Genomic DNA, 22720 nt, shown 5'->3' on the forward strand with positions numbered 1-22720 from the left:
TAAACCGCTTATCAGATTGCTTCAGGTAGAATCAACACAGTAGAGCATATATATTGCTTTTACATTCATTACTTACAGTAATAAATTTACTTACTTGCCTATGAATTCATGTAGGCATTTGGGATTTCCCATTGCTCAGCACTGTGTTGGCACAAAGTACATCACAAAAGAAAATCCTGACCAACAGAACTGAAGTGATAGAACAACCACACAGTACTGCTATATTGCCATTCTCTGGTTCTGGAGTACAAGTATTTACACTTAAGAAGTTCCAAGGAGCATTCCAGGCACTTACTGGTTGGCATATAATACTGTTATTTGTGCATATTTTGTGACACACAACTGAATAAGGTAGGTACTAATAATATTCCCGTTTTATACTTGAGTTAGCTAAGGCACATACAATTGTCTGTGATCACAAAGCTAGTAAATGACAACTCGGGATTCAAAGAAAGAATCCCAGCTGCAACATCCAAATTCTTTTTTTTTTTTTTTTTTTTTTTGACAGGCAGAGTGGAAAGTGAGAGAGACAGAGAGAAAGGTCTTCCTTTTGCTGTTGGTTCACCCTCCAATGGCCGCCACGGCTGGCGCGCTGCGGCCGGCGCACCATGCTGATCAGAAGGCAGGAGCCAGGTGCTTATCCTGGTCTCCCATGGGGTGCAGGGCCCAAGCACTTGAGCCATCCTCCACTGCATTCCCTGGCCACAGCAGAGAGCTGGCCTGGAAGAGTGGCAGCCAGGACAGAACCGGCGCCCTGACCGGGACTAGAACCCGGTGTGCCGGCGCTGCAAGGCGGAGGATTAGCCTAGTGAGCTGCGGCGCCGGCCAACATCCAAATTCTTAACCATTTGGGTCAATTGATACAGGAGACTTCAAAGCAGGAAAATGGGCAGAGAAGGCTCTAACACAATTCTACATCATAAGCAAGTATTGAGTCATTAGACTGGAGCAGAATTCAGGAACAAAATTAAGAACGTAGGTATAGGGCTAAACCAAGAAGTGGTGACAGGCAGGCAATTCAGAGTACTCCTCACGTTCTCCCAGGTCCTGTGCATCCAGGTGTACCTCATCCTGATGACTCCTGAAACTCTGGAATGGTATTTCTAAACCGCAACACCTTGGCATTTGTGACCAGACAATGCTCTGTTAGGAGAAATTTGACTGGTGCATTGTAGGATGTTTAGAGTATCCTGGCCTTTATCCAATAGATATCAGGATCACTTTCTCACTCCTCTGTGGTTGTAGGAAACAAAACATCTTTAGATATCGGCAAATATTTCAAGGGAGGCAAAACTACCCTCAGTTGATGACCACTAGGATACATATTGCCACTAACCAGACAAGACAGCCTCCCAGAGTGTTGAACCAATGACTCAAGAATCTTTTCTGGCCAGTGCCGCAGCTCACCAGGCTAATCCTCCACCTACAGCACCAGCACCCTGGGTTCTAGTCCCAGTTGGGGCGCAGGATTCTGTCCCCGTTGCCCCTCTTCCAGTCCAGCTCTCTGCTGTGGCCAGGGAAGGCAGTGGAGGATGGCCCAGGTCCTTGGGCCCTGCAGCTGCATGGGAGACCCGGAGGAAGCACCTGGCTCCTGGCTTTGGATCAGTGCACCATGCCGGCTGCAACGCGCCGGCCGTAGCAGCCACATAGAGGGTGAACCAACAGAAAAAGGAAGACCTTTCTCTCTGTCTGTCTGTCTGTCTCTCTCTCTCACTGTTGAAATCTGTCTGTCCAAAAAAAAAAAGAATTTTTTCTGCCGTCAGAGTGCATCACAGTCTGCCTGGAACAGTGAGAAATCCTCACCTGCAAAGCCTCTCTTGGATACATGTACTTACCCAATTCTTCCTGCACTGGGCATTGGTAGAACACTTGGTGGTATAAAAGCTTGTGTCCCATCCACTTCTCAGAAATCTGTGTTCCTTATGTAAAGGCTCACTCATGTAGAAGAAAAGTACTGCTTCTGGCTTTTCCTTAGAACTAAAAACCATCCATCAGATCTTAAGAGCTAAGAAGAGTAATTCTAATCATTTCCATTTAAAACTAAAAGGGCATGAACATGAAGCTCAGAAAGGTTAAGAGATTTGCCCAAAGTCACAAAGCTAGTTCAAGTTAGAGTTAGGGCTCAAGACCAGATCTTTTATCTTGAACTTTATTATAGCTTCCTACCACCCTCAGGGGAGAAAAGCTTTCAAAAGACCAATTAAAGCAGAAAGAAAAGCGAAAACTTCCAAACTGCATTCTGATGACTCAATCATCTTGAGTAGAGTGGGAGATGTCCAAACATTAGGAATACCAAAAATGAAGCAGAAGGCAGGCAGACTCAAATGGGAAGCAGTCTCTGCAGATGAGAAATGAATAAGGATCCTGCCACACTGCATCCATATCTAACTCGAACCATTTGGTAAATAATAGATCTAAGCACTCCTGCAGTAAGCCACTTGCGAAAAATTTCCAAGTGCAGCTGAAGAATCACTGAAAATATACCTCTTTTGTTGCAGCAGCTTGTGGGGAAACAACAGCACATTACCATTGGCCTCATTTTTATATCAGCACCCAGGGCCTCTCTTGCTACTAGGTCTTTATGATCTAATGTGCCTGCTATGCTGAAACAGCCTATGATGATAAACAAACTGATGGAGAAGAAAAATGCATCCCCTGAAGAATCAGACATTCTCCTAATCAGGAAGATCAAACCCTAACACCTGACACTACTGTGGCTCCAAGAGCACTAACAGTTTGTTGTCAGTCACTATCAGTTTAACAGAACGGTTTTCATACCCACTGGCCAAGCTATTTCCTGTTGTTCCATGTAGTCTGGCATAGCACACACAGCATGAGAGTTCAGGACCACCATAGTCTTTAACATCATAGCCAAGTTGCTCCTTCGGGAGTTGGAAGGCCTCTGTATTAAAGTATTTGATCATTCATTCATTGAGCATGCATTATTCAAACCTATTCTGTCTGAGTCCCTAGGCTGCAGATACCAACATGAATAAGAAAGTGTTCATGACCTAAATATCTTATAGAAAGATTGAAGGAAAATATAAACATGTGCATACATAATTTGAATGCTTTAAGTCTGATAAATCCAAAATGTGACAGGAGCAAGGAGAAATAATGGATAGTGACCAATTGTGCCTAGAATCTCAGAGAGTATATTTAAGCCAAGTATCAAAGGAAGTCAGCCAGGTGGATAAAAGGCCACAAATGGCTACAGCTGCTGGAACAGCATGTGAAAAGGCACAGAGGTATAAAATACTGGAGCAAGTTCTGGGACCCTCAAGAAGATCAGTACACTGCAACACAGATTATGCAAGATAAGTGGTCAGCCATGATAGACTTTATCTTCTACCCAAGTGAGCTGATTTACACCTAATTTCGTAAGTGTTGGATGATGGGAGCTCTCTAGCACAAAGAGAAGAAATGCATAATTAAATTTGCATTTGTAAATGTTATTCTTTGGATAATATAAGGAATGGATATACTATGCAAACAAAACTGAAAGCACAGGATGCTTTCAATCAGGATCTAGAGAATAAAATGGTGCTGATACTCAAATGGGGGACACAAAGAGTAGTATATACTATGTTCAAAGAGCTTCAGGTTCATTTGTCTTTCACTTAACCCTGTGAGGCAGGTTCCGTTCTTATCTGCCTTTTCCTGACAGTAACACTATCCTAGGAAAACAGAAGCCATTGTATGTATTCCTGATGTGTAAAACAGAAAATTCAAGGGGCCGGGCTGTGGCTTACTTGGTTAATCCTCCACCATCAGTGCCAGCATCCCATATGGGTGCTGGTTCTAGTGCCGGCTGCTCCTCTTCCAGTCTAGCTCTCTGCTGTGGCCCAGGAGGGCAGCGGAGGATGGCCCAGGTCCTTGGGCCCCTGTACCCGCAAGGGAGACCAGGAGGAAGCACCTGGCTCCTGGCTTCGGAAGGGCGCAGCGTCGGCCGTGGCAGTCATTTGGGGGAGTGAACCAATGGAAGGAAGACCTTTCTCTCTGTCTCTCCCTCTCACTGTCTGTAACTCTACCTGTCAAAAAAAAAAAAAAAAATAGAAAATTCAAGATGCTCATGGTGTTGGGAAACACTAGGAGAGCAAAGCAGGAAAGCAGCCGCCACTAAGCTCAGGCTTTGCAATGATGTCAGTTATTTCAAGACCTCACCAAAGGCCACTAAAAGTTTAAAGAATCTCCAGGGAGCTTCCACCATTGTCTGAACTACATCAGCAATCTGGTCATTCTCAAAAGCTCACTGGTTGATGATTGTGGCTCTCACATCTGCCCAAGTGGCTGGCTGCATCAGTGTCTAGAGAGCAAAGTCTTTTCCTGCTTCTTGATACCTGTGCAAATGCATGTCACTGGCTGCTTTCAGCACAAAAATCATGCAGGGAAGGAAATCCTGGGGAAAGCTTTTCCTGTTTTTTCTGATGCACAGGGGGCTTTTATAACAGGGTGGTAGTAGTGATGCCAAGATAAAAACACAGAAGCCGGCATAGAAACTGAGTTTCAGAAAGTTTAGGTGACTTTCACAAGAACAACTTGGCACTGGGACCAGATGTATTAAACAATCTGATCAAGGTCACATAGTGCATAACAAGTACAAGCAGGATTTAAGACTTTGTAGTCCTATTAAAAGGCTTACCAACTCACTGATATAGGAAGTTAGGGAAAGAGGAGATCAAAAGTAACTGGCAGGTTTCAAGTTTGAAAAAGACCTTAGGTGCTGCTTAATTAAGACAATTCTATCCAGTTTTTTGTTTGTTTGTTTGCTGCCCAAATAAGCCATCTGAGACAGGAAAGGAGAAAAAAAGACTACTTGAAGGTTATAATCTTTACTTGAATGAAACTACAGGAGGCTGTTGGTTATTGGTCTCTGAATCTTGAAGTTTTTCAGCAAACTCTAACTTCAGTGTCCTGGAGGACATGCCAAGGCAAAGCTATCTCAAAGCACCCCTGACCTCTGCCCTAGAAAAGTGCAGCGTAGGTGTGGGGGTCAGGTCTTGGATCCTGCTCTTCTCAATCTGGAGATCCAGAACAAAATGGCTTTCCAATGGTATTCCTGTAAAGTGTTACAGTCACTACTACTGACAACTACTTGAATGGGAAATATTCCTACTCTATAGAATGTGGCTTTTCCAACTCATAGTCCTATACTAAAATCTTTCACTTTGATCAAATTGCTAAGGTTCAAATAAAAAGGACTCAGATTGTTTCAAAGTTTCGAGAAAGCTTGGGACAACCTATCATGAACAAAGCCAATATTCATCCTCAGTGGGGATCCTATATAGCATCCCATTCATTCATTCATTCAGTGACTGCTCTGTACCAGACTCTATTGTAAGGCTACAAAGGCAGTTGTGATGCTCATAGACTAGAGATCTAGGATTGTTAAACTTTTTCTATTTCTATAAAGGATCAAACAGCAAATGTTTCTGACTTTACAAGTCATAGAGTCTCTGGTGCAAGTACTTGACCCTGTTACTGTGATGTGAAAGGAGCCATGGGTAATATGTAAATGAACTGGTCAGCTATTTCCAATAACACATTTTCAAAAATAAGTGGCTGGCTAAATATGGCCTATAGACTATAATTTCCTGCCACTAGTCTAGACCACTAGTTTTCCAAGTGTGAACTCTGTACCAGAAATATCAGTATCACCTGAGAATATCTTAGAAAGGTGATTTCTCAGTCCCTACCCTAGAGTAGATCCACTGAAGCTGAAATTCTGGGAGTAGGCATTAGCAGTCTGTGTTGTATTAAGCACTTCATGGTAACTCTGACATATATTAAAGTTTCAGAACCACTGTTCTAGATCTGGACAATCCAATAGAGTGGTCAACTAACTATATAAATTAATTTAAATTAAATTAAATTAAAATTTCCTTTCTTCATTTGCACTTTCCATATATCAAGGTTTAATAGTAGTATTTGGCTGCTGCCTATCATATTGGAAACTGCAGATATTGATTATTCTTTTCATTGCAAAAAATCACTGATCTAGACAGACACACAGAACAAGAATTGCCAGACATCATAATAGACACAATAATGTATCAAGGGGCCTGTGCTGTGGTGCAGTGGGTTAAAGCCCCAGCCTGCAGCGCCATCATCCCATAAGGGTGCCAGTTCAAGTCCCAGTTGCTCCTCTTCTGATCCAGCTCTCTGCTATTGCCTGGGAAAGCAGTAGGAGATGGCCCAAGTCCTTGAGCCCCTGCACCCATGTGGGAGAACCAGAAGAAGCTCCTGGCTCCAGGCTTCCGATCAGCTCATCTCTGGCCATTGCGGTCATTTGGGGCATGAACCAGCAGAACGGAAGACCTCTCTCTCTCTCTGGCTCTACCTCTCTCTGTAACTCTGTATTTCAAATAAATAAGATAATTCTTTTATAAAAAAATGTACCAAATGCAGATGCAGAAATGGTCAATCTTCCAGGTGGGGAAAGAAGTCATTAAATACTTACCAATGATGTGGCAGGGTCCTGAATGCAGCATACAGGAGCTAACTGCTGGTAGAGCAAAGCACAAAACTCTAATAGGGAAAGGTAACATAACGTAGGAGCACAATATATACAAAGTCACCAAGAGGTGAAAAGCATGGTTTGCTACAAGAACTGTGGTTTCTTCACTATGGCTAGGATAATGGGTTCATTTGGTGAGAATGGAGAAAGATTAGAAAGATGGTGAAACCAAATCATGGCAGACTTCAGACGCCTTTCTTAGGGGTTAGAGGTGCTATTGGCTGTGCAAAGCATGATCACTCAATATTCACAGAGGTCACCCAACTAAGTGCTTTCAAATCCCTGAGGAAGGGAGGTAGTATCTGAGTATGAGATATGCTCACATATCTGATTTATCCCAAGGTATCTCTAACCAAGAACTGATTTGCCATTTTTAAAGAAGCATGTAATTATCCTCACCTTACCTTAAATGGTCCTGTTTGACCTACCACACAACAGAAGTAGAAAGGTTAGGCTTCTGATACATTTATTATCCAGTATCCATCATTAGTGTCTAAATGCCAATAAGCACCACAATGGCAGTCTCTTTCCACTGCAGGGCCCGCAGGCACAGTTACTTTCTGCCAATATCAGAAGCACAAAAGGCAAGTGCTTACAGGATCCTACTGTTTAACGTTCACACACAAAAGCTCCATTCACAGTATTCACATAAACCAGGCATAAACGGCAGTTTCTGTAGCAAAACAGTCACCCAGAAATGGTGACAGTGCAAAGATAATTGCTAGGAAGTTTGTGGGAACGGGGAACATACTGTGCTGCCAATAGGATTTGCCTGACTTAAATGGGGGCAATGTCATGTTTTACTTAAATGCAACATTAACACCTGTAAAGAAGAACCATTTAGAGGAACACCACAGATGGGGCTCTGGAATTGATTCTTGCTGGGAGGGGAAGGAGAAAGGACTTGGGAGGGGGGAATCTTGAAAATGGGCCTTACACTCCATCACAAACCAAAGGCATTTCAGAGGCTACTGACCTTTTCACAACCACATTGATTCTGCCACAGGACAAAAAAAAAAAAAAAAAAAAAAAAAAGCTGCAAAGCAAATAATAAAGTCACCTCAGGGTAACAGGTTAAAGCAAATTGTGAAAAGAAGAAAGAACTTGACCTTCAAAGGCTAATATATTGTCAGGCCAACACAACCTAGACAGGCATTTATCATCAAGGTCACTTCCAGGTAGGAGACACCATCACCGCAGGGAAAGAGGGTGCTGATTTGCAGAGCAAGTCTTGAGATGACAATTTGCTCCCATCAAGAAGCCACAGGAGTAATTTCACACAACAAGAATGAATCTCTCCTATCCCTCCTTCTTCCCGGCCCTTCACTGACAACTTGCTTCCTTCATACTTGGTCTCAAGAGACTTGTTCATTCTTTATGCAGGCATTCAGCGATATATACCTGTAACTAATGTATTCATCAAACTCCTGATGTTAAAGCTAGAAGAAAATTGAGCAGCACACTTCCAGAATAATAAAAAATAAAAGGGATAAAAGGAAACTGGTAAACAGAAAGGACATTTACCAAAAGACAGCTACCTTAAGAAAAACAGAGTTGACATAACCAGAAAAGGTAGAGAGATGTCGAAGAAATGGACAAAGTTCAAGTTGGCGAATGAGTATGTTCAGGGATAACTGAAAGCCAAGAAGAAAATAACTGACAAATGCAACGGTAAGTTCAGTGAAGGAAACAGCAAAAGCTAAGGCTATTTTTTCAGTAGCGCTTTAAGAGGTTGCTAATAAAACAATGACATCAAGAACTGACTTTCCTTAAATATTAATTTAATGAAGTAATATTTTACTACACTTCCTCATTAGTATGTTCTACGGAGGAGCTTTCCTAGTTGTTCCAACAGAATTTACAGTTTGAACAGAGGAAAAAAAAAGGAAACAAAATGAGCAAGCAGTCCAGCCTAAGAATTTCCATTTTCGAAGCCAGGAAAACCTGCAAGACTCTTGGCTTGACACATTCTGCCAAAAGGAAGCATCTCATCACAGTCCAGACATGAGAGCCTGAAACCACCTCCTGCTCAGAACCCCAGATGCCCATTGTATCAAATCCATCTGAATCATGACTCACCGGAGTCAAACTTAAACTCCCTGACAGAGGAGTCAGCCGAAACAGTTCACATTTTCTAAAGCAGAAGGAAGGAGAGCCACAAAAGAAGTAGTACTGTATGATAACCCAAAGTATGAAATAAATATTTAGGAGCCTTCCTCCTCATTATACACAATCCAGTGTAATAATTTTAAACCACATTATATAAATCCAAATTGATTTATTTGACCTCTTCTCTTTAAAACTATCAACATCCTCAAAACCAAGGAAACTGCCACAGCCAAGAGGAGCTTAAGGAGACTTAATCAGTAAATAGAAGTGACATCCAGGATGGGATCCTGTCACAGAAAAAGAAAACAAACTAAGGAAATTGAGGCCTGCACAATGGCATGATGAGTAAAACCACTACCTATGACTGACAGCGGCATCCTGTATGGGCACCAGTTCCTGTCCCAGCTGCTCCACTTCCTATCCAGATCCTGGCCAATGGCCTGTGAAAAGCAGAGGAAGATAGATCAAATGTTTGAGCCACTGTCACACATGTGGGAGACCTAGAAGAAGCTCCTGGTTTCACCTTGTCCAGCCCTGGCCATTCCAGCCATCTGAAGAGAGATCTCTCTCTCTCTCTGTGTCTCTGGCCTCTAACTCTGACTTTCTAATAAATAAATCTTTAAAAAAGGAAATCTGAATAAAGGTAAACACAATGTATCAATATTGGTTCATTGTATCCCTGCTAATGTAAGATGTTAATAGTAAGGAAAACTGTAAACTCAGTGTACCGTCATTTTTCTGTGAAGTTAACAGTGGTCTAAAATTAAAAGTTCTTCTTTTTTAAAAAAAAGGATGGAAGGAACATCCCTGGAACATCTTTGGCAAGTAATGTAGGACCCATTTAATCCTCAGAACACTTTTATGTTGCTAGAAAAATAATGCCCATTTCATAAAGAAACAAACAGATAGTTACCGGCTCACTAGTACACAATTGGTGGAGACAGGATTTGGATCCAGAGGCCATACTATCAGTCATCACACTGTACAGATTCCCTGTACTCCAAAAAATTACCTTCTGATCTACACACACTTTGTTCACACTAACTTTGTTCACATCATTCCAAGAACAGGAATTTTTCTCCAGACAAGACCGCTGCTGCTGGGATGTTTCTGAACAGACCCTGATATTTTCTCCTGAACAGTTGCTTGCTTTAATAACACTTCCACAGTCCAATAATTCAGCTATCTATTTTCATCACATGCTCAAGATTAGGAGCTAATCTTAGCCCTTTCGAGGCCCCTTCCTGTTCATCTTCAGGTTTCTCTAGTCTTTCTGAGTTAATATCTTCAGCACTACTTCCTTTACCCTGTAGCCAGAGTGAAGGCCTGACTCAAGAATCCACTCCAACCTGCTGAAAGCACACAAGTTAGCAGGTGCGATGTGGTGGCCTAAGCTCTACTTGGCCAAGAATGATAGATAAGTTCCAGGACTTGCTGGCCAAGACTCCCACGTAGGATGAAGGGGTGAACAGATGCATGTGGCCTCTAACTTCAAAATAATTGCCTGGATGGGGAGGGGAGAAAAAGGTCACCCGATGGGAAAACTTTGTAGCCTGTAACAGAAGGCTGTCATGGAGAAATCTGAATGTTACACATAGATAACACCTGAGATATTTTCTCAATGTGGGACCCAACAGTGCAAAGCATGTGAAGATTGTAGCCCTGGGATGCAATAAGAAACAGAGCATTCTGAATGGAACAGAACTATCTTCTTACCTTAATGTGGCAGCTGAGTAGGTACAAATTGGTATATGTTTTTTACATTGGATAGACTCATTATGGAAGCCAGAGATGAACCAAGTCCTAATCCAAGAGGTGATCTCAGCATGGTGACTGGAAGCCCAGCCTCAACATCAGGGTGCCATGGTGCACTAGACAAGTATTAAGCCCAGGGCCAAAATAAGTTGCTCAACTTCTCTGAGTTGCATTTTTTTCAACTGAAGAGTGCAAGCAACAACTTATACTTTGCAAATCGATTGTTTATAGATGTGAAACTCAGCACAAGGGTCCTCACAAAGGGCTCAGGAAAGTTGAACTTGCAGATAAACACTGGTTTATGAATATTTATAGAATGCTTACGAAATTACTTATTGAACACCTATTATGTGCTAGGTGCTGGAGAATGATGAGCAAAAATAGTAAGCAAGAACTCACTGTTCCATAGGAAGATGGGCAATAATCAATTAACCACACACCTTGGTTTATTTACTAAGAACTCTGAGTATTCTGCATGTGCATAGGCACAAACATGGATCCCTATGTTCTCCTACCAAGGAAGAATCACTGCCCAGCTGCCAAGGGTATGGTCAGCAGAGAGCCTCCTGCTGTCAGCTCCATCAGGGTTGGCCTTCCCTGCAGAGACATTCCAGGTCTGCGGACACTCTTCTTGGAGCAATCTGCATGTGGCAATAGGAGTCAAGTGGAAGAGCAAAAGGTCTGCTCATTTTAGTCCAACATGGAATAACTCTAACACACTATTTGTTCAATATCTTTTTCAGGGCAGATTAGAACACTCCTTTTTTTCTTTGCCCAATCCAACTTCCTCTTTCCATTCCTAGGTGTTGTCCTCTTATAAAACTGTTACACCTCTAACTCCATCTCAGCAGTGTTAGCTTCCAGAGAATCCAACAGCTATCAGGAAGAAAAGGATTTATGTATGAAAACTTACAGCAAATAAGCCTTGGATATAATAGGAGGTCCAGAAAAGCTTCAAGACAAAAGACAGTCTTAAGTTAACTTATCCAAGTTGATTAGAGCTTAAGGAAGCAAAGATAGGGAAGTAAGTTTGTCACTTGGGAATTAAACATATAAAGTGCACATATAACAGGTAAGATTAGCCATCTGGAGGAAACAAACCAAGAAAATGTCTGTAAATGTGTGACTAAGGAATTCAGGAACACAGAAAACCCTAATCAAGGTGATTTGGGAGTAATTTCAAGGAACGAGAACTGTAGTGTGATTGTAATTTCCTAAGCAAAAGGAAGCCTAATCAATGGCATTGTATACTGTGTGGAGAAAGGCTGAACTTTGGAATAGGGATTGAGCAGCTAAAGCTAGAAAACTGCTTCAGAAGGTGCCATGTCTTAAAGCTGAGCCAGCTAAGGGTAGTTTACTGGGATTTTAAAAAAATTATCTAGGTTAGGGAGAGGGGAGTATTTTTATTTGCTTTAAAAGTTCTCTAGGAGCAGGAATTTGCTGCAGCAGTTGAGATATCATTTGAGATGCCTTCGTCCTATAAGGGAGTGCCTGGGTGGGAGTCTAAGCTCCTCAGCTCCAACTTCCAGTTCCCTGCTAATGCACACCATGGGAGACAACAGTGATGAATCAAGTGATTGGGTACCAGCTACCCAAATGGGAGACCCAAACTGAGTTCCCAGCTCCTGGTCATGATCTGGCCCAAGCCAACTGTTGTGGGCATTTGGTGAGTGTTTCTATCTCTTCCCTGTTTCTCTTCTAAAAATAATTTAACAAAAACTTAAATTCTTTAATAAAATGTGTTCCTAGTCAAGCCTGATAGCCTCTCAGTTGTAAAAGGAGCCCTCAGGTTTACCATGGTTGATATATGTTTAAGGTATTTGGTGCCAGACACTTTATATGCATTGTATTACATGGTTCATCCTCACTTTCTTAAGAAGTGTTAACACTTTGATTTCTTGAAGAATGGAACCCAGGATCTTACATTTTAAATGACTTGTCAACAGTCTTAGCTGTTAGGTCAGAGTAATGCAGGCTGTCCACTGAGTCCCAGACGCTAGAGATCACAATTACATACTCATCCCATTAAACTTCACTGGAAGCCTCCAGTTAGTCCTAGGTCAATTGGAAGGGTGGGAAGAGAAGGCAGAAAGCAATGTGGGGCGGGGAATAATTAGCAAGTTGAATCCTCATTTAATACAAGAGAAATGTGATAGATGATGGATAAAATTACATAAAAGTTATAAATGTAAGCACATGCTAGGGGAAAAAAATGGAAGTAAACAGAAGGAGAGACTTCAAAAGAAACTTCCTTAGGGAAGAATTAGGAATTAGTAAGCAGCAGACTGCAGTTTTTCATCATAAACCATGAAACATTATACCACTTTAAAACACACCAATGCTTTGTTTGATAAAAATAAGCTTGAAACATGATGCTCTACTAAGAGAAAAATATTTATGTAGCACAGTCTGAAAGACATGCACGCAATCCATCCCTGTAAATAGTTCACACCTCCAGTCCTGGATTAAGCAGAATACAAGCAGCCACATCCAAGGGCACAAGAAAAGGATTAGGAAGTTGGCAGCACCCATTCTGGGGAGGGGAGGGCTGTGATAGCCACTCAAGAATAGCCACCTCTCAGCAGGGTTTGTGCATTGTGAATGTGGATTAACCAGCATACCTGCTCCCACTACTGTTAAAATATGCCTCTGAGCATGCTCATTAAGGAAAACTGTGATCATTTTTACTTTCCTTCAAGGTGAGAATTTCCTGGTTTGTCTGAGATAAATGTCTGACCTGCCTGACAGCTACTGTCAATTATTGAATTGACATTCTGAGATATCATATATAATCAAGTTCTTTGAGCATGTCAAATATAAGCCAGTCCTTGCAGAGAGAGCTTTTCTCTGCAAACCGGCAAAATTAACATTTCTGAAGCAGCATGATGCAGACCCAGAGTGCTAGTAATTTTGCCCAGAGGAAATGCCACCTTGTGTGTAACCCCTGGGTAAGGAATCATGTACCCTTCTGCTTATGCCACCCTAGCTTCTCTGGGAGCCACAGGCCTATCAGAGGACATATTTCGAGGGTCAAATTAGGACTCTTCTCTTTACATAGTGAGCTTAGTATGACCACAGGCAATAGATTTTTTTCTTTATGCTATCAGCACTTTGCACATCATCTAATAGTGCATCTAATAGAAGACCTTCAACAAATATTAGATGAATGAATAAAGAAATGGGTGATGCTAAATGCCCTGGTGTTGATTAGAAGTTGACACAAAACAACTGTGGGGATCAATACCAAGGAAAATGCTGAACTGGGTGAAATGATGTTCTAGCAATTTTGTTGGAAGCATTAGTGAGTCAAAGATGACAACAGAAGACCATTCCAAGATGGCAGAATAGGGAGGGAGCTTACTGCTCTAGTCTAGGGGAAGATAGTTAAAAAAAAAAAAAAGTAGAGAGGGTGCATTCTCAGGGAAGAGTTAGGGAGAAAGCTGCAGAGGAGACTCCACACAAATTAGAGGGACACTGTGGATCTGTGTGGAGCATGTGGATGCACACAATTCAGGATCCCAGCAACTAAGAGCCTCAGCACCAGCTTTGGAGTGAGGTGAGACCAGACTGCAGCAGATCCAAGCCACTGCAATAAAGTTGGGGGAAGAGCATGGTGTGAGTCTGGCTTGGAGCCCTGTGGCAAATAGTGTACCTGCCAACCTAGAGGGAAGAAAAAGAGGGGGCAATGTTTCTCTTTCCTCGACCACCCAGCACTGGTATCTGTAATTAGCTTAGAGGGGGTGGGCACAATTGTGGACATATATAACAGCTGTGCCAACTTGTGCCTGCATGTCCAGCACACCAGCTAAAAGGAGACGCCTGAGTCTGGCAGAGAGAACTGATGGGGGCTGGTGCTCATGACTGTGGGAACCTTGTGTACTAGGACTATGAAAACACTTTGGCTGTGTGTGAGGGTGCAAGGTGTTGCTGGGTCTTTCAGCAGTCACTATGGGCAGCTCCACATGTTGGGGCTCCCTGATTCCCTGGTGAGGGTTATTGCTGCAAGATCTGTGCTCACACTGAGGACTGCACAGATCCTTTGTGTGGTTCTTCTGGCAGTGTGGATGAATATTGTACCCACTGGGGCTAGGACTCAGTCATTGGTCTCCTTGGAGTAGGGGAAGTGAGCATGAGTCTAGGCCAACAAAGCAGAACATTACCTACTCTCTGATTAAAAAAAAATATTTACCAAGTCCAACTTGGGTGTCACTTTGAACACTCCCCTCTCCCTGCAGCACTGAACAGAGCTCTCTGGCCACACCCAGCTCATGCCTCAGCATATTCACTAAAAGAACAGACCCTCCACTAAGCCACAGAGGCATAGGCCAAAGACAAAAGCTATCACAGGGGAAAAAAATGAACCAACAAGTATCTTCACAAATGCCTAAAAATAAACACAGCAATTCAAGAAACAAGAATAAGGAAGACAACGTGTTGTCACCAAAGGAACACAACAACACTTCAATACTAGAATCTGATGAGAGATTGAAGGAATTCCAGAAACAGAATTCAAAAAATTGATCATAGAATTACTTAGAAGTAATGAGGAACCAATCCACCAATAAAAGAAACCCATATACAACATGAATGAAAATTTTTTTGATGAAATGGAGATTTTAGAGAGAAATCAAAATGAAATATTGGAAATGAAGAATACAACCATCAAATAATAAATGTGGTGGAAAGCCTTAACAATAGATTCAGTTAGACAGAAAAAAGAATAGTTAGAAGACAAATCTCTGATAATTTTACATTCATACCATAAAAAAGAAGAAATTAGAAAACTAAAAAACAATGTTGGAGATTTATGGAATATTATCAAATGGGTATTAGGAGTTCCTGAAGGTGTGGAAAGAGAGAATGGAATAGAAGGCCTTTTTAGTGTGGCCGGCGCTGCGGCTCACTAGGCTAATCCTCCGCCTGTGGTGCTGGCACCCCAGGTTCTGTCCCGGTTGCTCTTCTTCCAGTCCAGCTCTCTGCTCTGTCCCAGGAAGGCAGTGGAGGATGGCCCTGCTCCTTGGGCCCTGCACCCACATGGGAGACCAGGAGGAAGTACCTGGCTCCTGGCTTCAGATAGGCACAGCGCACTGGCTGTGGCAGCCATTTGGGGTGTGAACCAACGGAAGGAAGACCTGTCTCTCTGTCTATCTTTCACTGTCTAACTCTGCCTGTCAAAAAAAGAAGGCCTTTTTAGTGAAATAATTACAGAAAATTTCCCTAATTTGGAGAAAGAAAAGAACATCCAGGTATAGGAAGCATATAGAACTCCTAATAGACATGACCAGAAAAGATCCTTACCACAACACAATGAAATCAAACTCTCCACAGTAAAACATAAAGAAAAGATTCACAAGAGAAATGACAGATTACAGTCAGAGGAACTTCAATTAGACTCACAACTGACTTCTCATCAGAAACCCTACAGGCCAAGAGAGAATGGCAAGACACATTACAAGTCTTAAGAGAAAAAAATCTGTCAACCCAAATACTATACCCTGCAAAGCCCTCATTTATGAATGAAGGTGAAATAAAGACCTTTCATAACAAACAGCAATTGAAAGAATTTGTCACCACTTGTCCAGCCTTACAAAAGAGGCTTAAGGATATGCTACACACATGATATACAGAAACATGGTCATCACTATGTAAAAAGGTGATGGCAGAAAACCTTCCAATGAAAGTACAAAGGAAATCCAAAGAAAACAATGGGAATATTTATGGAAAAAATGGCAGGGCCATATCAGTACTTATCATCATCACCTTGAATGGAAATGGCCTCAGTTCTCCAGTTAAAAGATACAGACTGGCTGAATGGATTAAAAAAACAAAACCCACCTATTCGATGCCTACAAGATACACATCTCACTAACAAAGATACACGCAGACTAAAAGTGAAAGGATGAAAAAAGATATTCCATGCTAACAGAAACCAAAAAAGAGCTGGTGTAGCCATCCTAATATCAAACAAAACAGACTTTCACCCAAAACCTGTTAAAAGAGACAAAGAAGAGCACTATGTAATGATTAAGGGACCAATTCAACAGAAAGATGTCACTATAATAAACATATATGCACCTAATTGCAGGGCACCTGGCTATTTAAAAGAAATATTAATGTATCTAAAGGGAGACATAGGCTCTTATACAATAGTATTGGGGGACTTCAATACCCCACTTTCAGCAGTGGACAAATCAACCAGAAAATCAGCAAAGAAACAATAGAGTTAATCAACACTGTAGATCAAATGGACCTAATGGTCCTAAAGTTGAAGAATATGCATTCTTCTTATTAGTGTGTGGAACTTTCTCTAGGCCAGACCACATGCTAGGCCATAAAACAAGTCTCAACAAATTCAAAACAATCGAAAGCATACCATGCATTTTCTCTGACTACAATGGAATGAAGCTGGAAATCAATAACTCAAGACTCTCTAGAACATATGCAAACATACAGAGACTGAACAACATGCTTCTGAATGAACAGTGGATCATAGAAGAACTCAAAAGAGAAATCAAAAATTGTTGAGGACCCTTGGGACATTCGGATCTGGCTAAAAGGTCCATGAGAGTCTCACAGGCATGGAAAGCCATGACATGGTGGCAAAAACCAATCTAAATGAAAGACCCTGGTGAACAAGACCCCAGCAGAAGGAACAGGCCATTAAGGAGAGAGGCGCCTTTCTCTGAAGGAAGAAAGGAACCTCCACTGTGACACAGCCTTGACTAAACAAGTTCAGAGTCAGTAAACTCAAGGGGCTTCCATAGCCTAGACAGCTCATAGCAAGAGTCTCGGGTGATTGCTGACGTCATAAATAAGAGTGCCAATTGTTAAATCAACAACGGGAGTCACTGGGTACATGCTCCCCACATAGGATCTCTGTCCTTAATGTGTTTTACTATGAAACTTAAAAAAACTACTAGTCGAACAATACCCTATACCTTCTGCGGTTGTGTGAATGCAGCCTGTTGAAATCCTTGCTTAGTATATACTAAGTTGATCTTCAGTATATGAAGGTAATTGAAAATGAAACTCGATAAAGGGCGGGATGGGAGAGGGAGAGGGGAGGGCCACGGGAGGGAGGGAGGTTGTGGGGGGAAGCCACAACAATACAAAAGTTGCACTTTGTAAATTCACATTTATGAAATAAAAAAAAATTGTTGAGGAACAGTTTATTTTCATACTATTTAACTTTTAACAGTATAGAGTTAATCTTATGTGTATAAAGTTAATTGAAAATAGATCTTCGTAAAAAATAAAATGGGAATAGTTGAGGGAGGAGGAAGAAGGGTAGGAGTGCCAGTGGGAGTGCTTGTACAGTGGAAATAATCACTATGTTCCTAAAGCTATACCTATGAAATGCATGAAGGTCTGTATACCTTAAGTAAAAAGTTGCTGGGGGAAAAAATGACAACTGTAAACTGAGACACTATGATTTTTTTTAAAAAAATTTATTTATTTACTTGAAAGTCAAAGAGAGAGGGGCCACACACACACAAGGAGAGAGAGATTGAGCAAGAGAGAGAGATCTTACATCCACTGATTCACTCCCCAAGTGGCCTCAATGGCCACAGCTGAGCCAGGCTAAACTAAGGAGACACATCCAATTTTCCCATGTGGGTACAGGGGCTAAAGGACTTGGGCCATCTTCCACTATTTTCCCAAGCCATTACAAGGGAGTTGGATCAGAAGTGGAGCAGCCTTGAGCTGATACTGTGGTATAGTAGGTAAAACTGCCGCCTGCAGTGCTGGCATCCCATATGGGCACCGGTTCAGGTCCCAGAAACTCCACTTCCATTCCAGCCCTCTGCCAAGGCCTAGGAAAGCAATGTAGGATTGCCCAATTACTTGGACACCTGCACCCACTTGGGAGACCCAGAGGAAGCTCCTGGCTCCTGGCTCTGGATCAGCCCAGTTCTAGCCATTGCTGTCCCATATGGGATACTGGGGTTGCAGGCAGCTGCTTTACCTGCTACACCAAAATGCCAGCCCCAAGGCACAGTGATTTTTATAACACAAGTCTGAGGACTTCAAAGCATTTATAAATATTCACTCCTACCAACCTAACTGTACATATCCTCTATCTGGAGAATCTCACTGAAGCATATTGGAGATTCCATCTTCCTTGGCATATTGATTGCCCAAGTTGACAGTACCCCCAGAGCAACAATATCGTAGGAAATTCATCTTTCATCTATGTTAAATTCTGCTATCCATCTTATTCACTAAGGACAGTGAATTAGTAGAAGAGCTGATAGTGTAATACATACAAGAAAAGTATCTCTTCCACAGGTCCCCATAAAGAGTTTACCTGTTTCACGTTCTGGTATAAGATACTTGTAAAGATAAGCATGGGTATACTAATGAATCAAACTCTCCTTATAAACAGTTCTCCTTCCCCAAATTCTGTCCATGGCTTATCTCCTTATTAGTTCTTTATTCACATTTTTCATTCACTTTCACAATCATTCACTCAACAATTTTTTATCATCTACTATGCTAAATATGCTCTATGAAACTAAAAAATTGCTACAATGTAGCTCCCACCCCAATCTAAACATATTTATCAGAAATAAATATAACAAATCCAGACAATACCTCATTTATTCCTGAATACTCTTCTTTAAAACGACATATTCATTTACTCAATAGGGAGAGCAATAGAGAGAGAAAGAGACAGAGAGAAGTAAAGATCTTCTACCCACAAGTACACTACTTCAAATGGTTGTAACAGTCAGGGTTGCTACAGGCCAAATCAAGAAGACAAGAACTCCATCTGATTCTACCAAGTGGGTGTCAGGGGCCCAGATATTTGAACCATCACTTCCTGCTTTCCCCAGCATATTAGCAGGGACTGGATCAGAAGAGAAGTATACAGTAAGTAGAAAAAACCTCCCTTTCAGACCAAAGGGAAAGAAAGTTTTAAAGTGAGAATATAATTTTCCTCATGGGCATTGTCTACCTTAGAAAAACTACTACAGAACATGCCTGTGACTATAGACTTGTAGTTCAGGCCACCGAAGATTAGAGATGGGACACGGGCACTCCCTTGACTTGCATCCTCTGGTCTGCTTTAACACAAACCAGGAGGAAAAGAAAGCTAGGCATCAGAAGCAATGGGTGGCAGGCCTATTAATGGCTGATCTGTACAGTGATCTACCCTCAAGGAGACCCAACAGGCCAGTCCACTGCAGTGGCTTCAGCAGAAGTCAGCTTGTGAAGAGCCCTGGCAGCTCTGCCAAGAGTTGGATCACTGGAAATGGACCTGCCCTGGAGTCGAAGGATGCCCAGGTCAGAGCCACAGATCTTATTGGCTCTAAGCTGAAAAGCCCTTCACTCAGCCCAGCTTCCAAAGTGACCACTGCAGCTGAGGGGATGGTCAAGTAGGGTCAGCAACATTGCAGGCAGAACTGTAAATTTCTTGTTAGAGATGCCCCCTGCCTTGACCTGGCCAGCTCTCCTCCCAGGCCAGCCAAGTAATGAAAGTCAACAGAGTGCCTTCCCCTAGGATGTTCACACCTCCCTTAGGATATACCCCATGTGAAGAGATAGATAAGTCTGGGCCTCTTAACTTACAAGGCCTAAAGCCCACCAGATTATTATCAAGCCCCTTCTATCAGGTTCTATTTGCCTCTCAATCAGAAAAATTACTTGTAGCTTAGACAGCACCTTTCTTAGCTCCTCTAATAATGACTCTGTCCTTTGTTCTAGACCCTGTCTAGGATACTTGGGCCTCATTCCTTTGTAATCATAACCTCTACTCTACCACCAATGGCTCTACTCCCAACCTGTGTGTACTGATGGTCCTCTTCCCCACTTAATGCTGTATAATTGTTCAAACCTGGTAAATGCCACTCTTAGGATCATTGGTTACTATCCTCACTCTGTCTTTTATGACCTTGTCTAAATATGATCAGAGTCGGCAAACTTGGAAGGCTTCCATAGCCTTGGCAACTCATGACGACAGCCTAGGGTGGTTACTGGCACCATAAACTAGAGTGTCAATTTGTTGGGTCAACAACAGGAGCCACTGTGCACTTGCTCCTCATGTGGGATCTCTGTCCTTAATGTGCTGTACATTTTGATTTGATGCTATAACTAGTTTTGTGGGTGCAAATTGTTGAAATCTTTATACTAAATTGATCTTCTGTATATAAAGAGAATTGAAAATGAATCTTGATGTGAATGGAAGGGGAGAGGGAGCGGGAGAGGGGAGGGTTGCGGGTGGGAGGGAAGTTATGGGAGGGGGAAGCCATTGTAATCCATAAGCTGTACACTGGAAATTTATATTCATTAAATAAAAGTTAAAAAAAAAAAAAGAAGCAGAGCAGTGAGGACTCAAACCCATGCTCTGATATGAGATGGTAGCATAACCTGCTACACAACATCAGCCCAAAGTCTCAATTTTTCAATTCTGCTAATATATCCATGTCACATTTATTTCAAAGTTATCATAAGTGGTATATTTATAGCTTAATTTAAGTCTTACAGGAGTCTTATAAATAGAAGATGATGGGACATATTGTGCTAAGAAAATTTTTTTCTAATATCCTTTTATTTATACTTATGTAAGCAAAATTTTTGGATATTCCAATCAATCAATGAATATTTAATAACTCCTTCTATTAAGTAATTAGCATCAATCTAGTCTTCAGGATAGAAAGAATAGAAGTAACTCACATCCACAATGTATTTTCAGTTAGGTTAGATAACTGCACATGAAACAATAAGCAAGAAATGTAAGAAATTCCAAAATATATGATACAGTCTCTAATTATTTGAGGATTCAGAGCTATAGTTACCTTTGGAGTTGGGATGCAGTGAGCAGAGCCAGTTTAAGCAGCGCTGGGGAGTTCACTTTCTTCCACCAAGCAGCTACAGGAAAGTTACTTTACTTCTCTAAGCATTCATTGCCCTACCATAAAATGCAGAAGCCAGCTTAAATGAAGTATGAAGTCACTTCCAGATCTGAACTCCTTGCTATTTCTTCCAGTGCATACCATCAAGTCATAGAAGGCTTCATCTTGAGACACTAATTTCATCTGGACCTTTGCAAATGAACAGATGTGGATATCTCTACTCATATGTACATCTTTAATTACATATGTGAAGCATTACAGAGGTATGATAGAAATCATCTTGCGTAGGAGGTCACATACAGCTTTTAAAAAATGCTTATTTTTAAGTGGGCACCTAGATCCTATTATCATTGTTCTTTAATCAGGGAATTGGAGGGGGAGGTAAAATTATTCACAGTTAAATCACAAATGCACTGTCCTTACAACTGCAAATGAGTGTTAATGTTCAAGTATCTCTCCCAAACAACCTCAGTACTAAGACACCAGGAGGATAGAATCTTATTCTAGCTGCCTTGTTTCTAACAAAACAGAGAAATATCCAAGAGGGAGTAGAGAATACCAGTGAGGGAAGCTGGCAGTAGTGTTAAATATACATACAAAAAGCTCCAAACAAGGGTTGCAGCAGTTTCAGCGGAGAGCAGCCCCAGGCTAGCAATAACTTTCAGCCCAATCATTTCTGCAGTTTTTCACCCCATGCTTGATATACAGATACTGGTTGTAAATGCCCCCATCCTGTCAATATGTCACATGTTATTATGTCTTCTGGGGGGACTATATCACTAAGAACTGACATTTGTAACAAGTTTAAAGATTCTAGTAATTTCATAAATGCCTGCCCCCAAACTTTAAAAACAAAATGTATAACCAGATAATAAGAGGAGGCAGGGGGAAAGGGAAGAATGCTAGGTACATCTGACTGCTATCCCTTTCCTTAGTTATGGGACAGAATGGAGGATTAGGTCTCAAATTCAAGGGCAGGGTCCCCTGTTCTAATCCCCAGAATAAAGCAGGCCAATCAACTTCATCTGCAACCTGCCAATGGGTAGAAATCCACAGAAAGTTAACTGAAATCTTAACTGGTGGTTTACTTTCTCAACGACTCACAATGTTAGAAGCTGCTAGAGATAATATTTATTTCACTCAAAGACCAAGGAATTTAATTTGGAGCCTGCTCATCTTCCAAGGAAACTGTCAGAAAGAACCAGTCCTATAAAGGTCAGTGACAGATGGGTAGCAGTGTACTACAATGGCTCAAACTCTAACCTGAAGCCCTCAGATGACTGGGATGTGGTTGCTAGCTTCAACCCTTCAAGGAGACTCCTGTATCAAGGAGTCTCCTTGATACAGAAAGAGACTGTATCGCTGAACCTGTAAATCCCAGTGAAAGCAGAATGACTACAAAAGGCTTTGGAGAAAAGAAGCAAGACTTCCTCAACATTCTGTGTCCTCCAGAGAGAATGGAGATTCTGCCTCGAGATACCAC

General features: G+C 41.7%; 1 protein-coding gene across 2 annotated transcripts in view; it reads right to left on the reverse strand.

Annotated features, from left to right (window-relative positions):
* NELL1 (neural EGFL like 1) overlaps nt 1–22720 on the reverse strand; it is a 1044338-nt gene that overhangs the window by 637245 nt on the left and 384373 nt on the right. The window lies entirely within an intron of this gene.

This window comes from Lepus europaeus, chromosome 7, assembly GCF_033115175.1.
Source record: "Lepus europaeus isolate LE1 chromosome 7, mLepTim1.pri, whole genome shotgun sequence".
Lineage (NCBI taxonomy): Eukaryota > Metazoa > Chordata > Mammalia > Lagomorpha > Leporidae > Lepus > Lepus europaeus.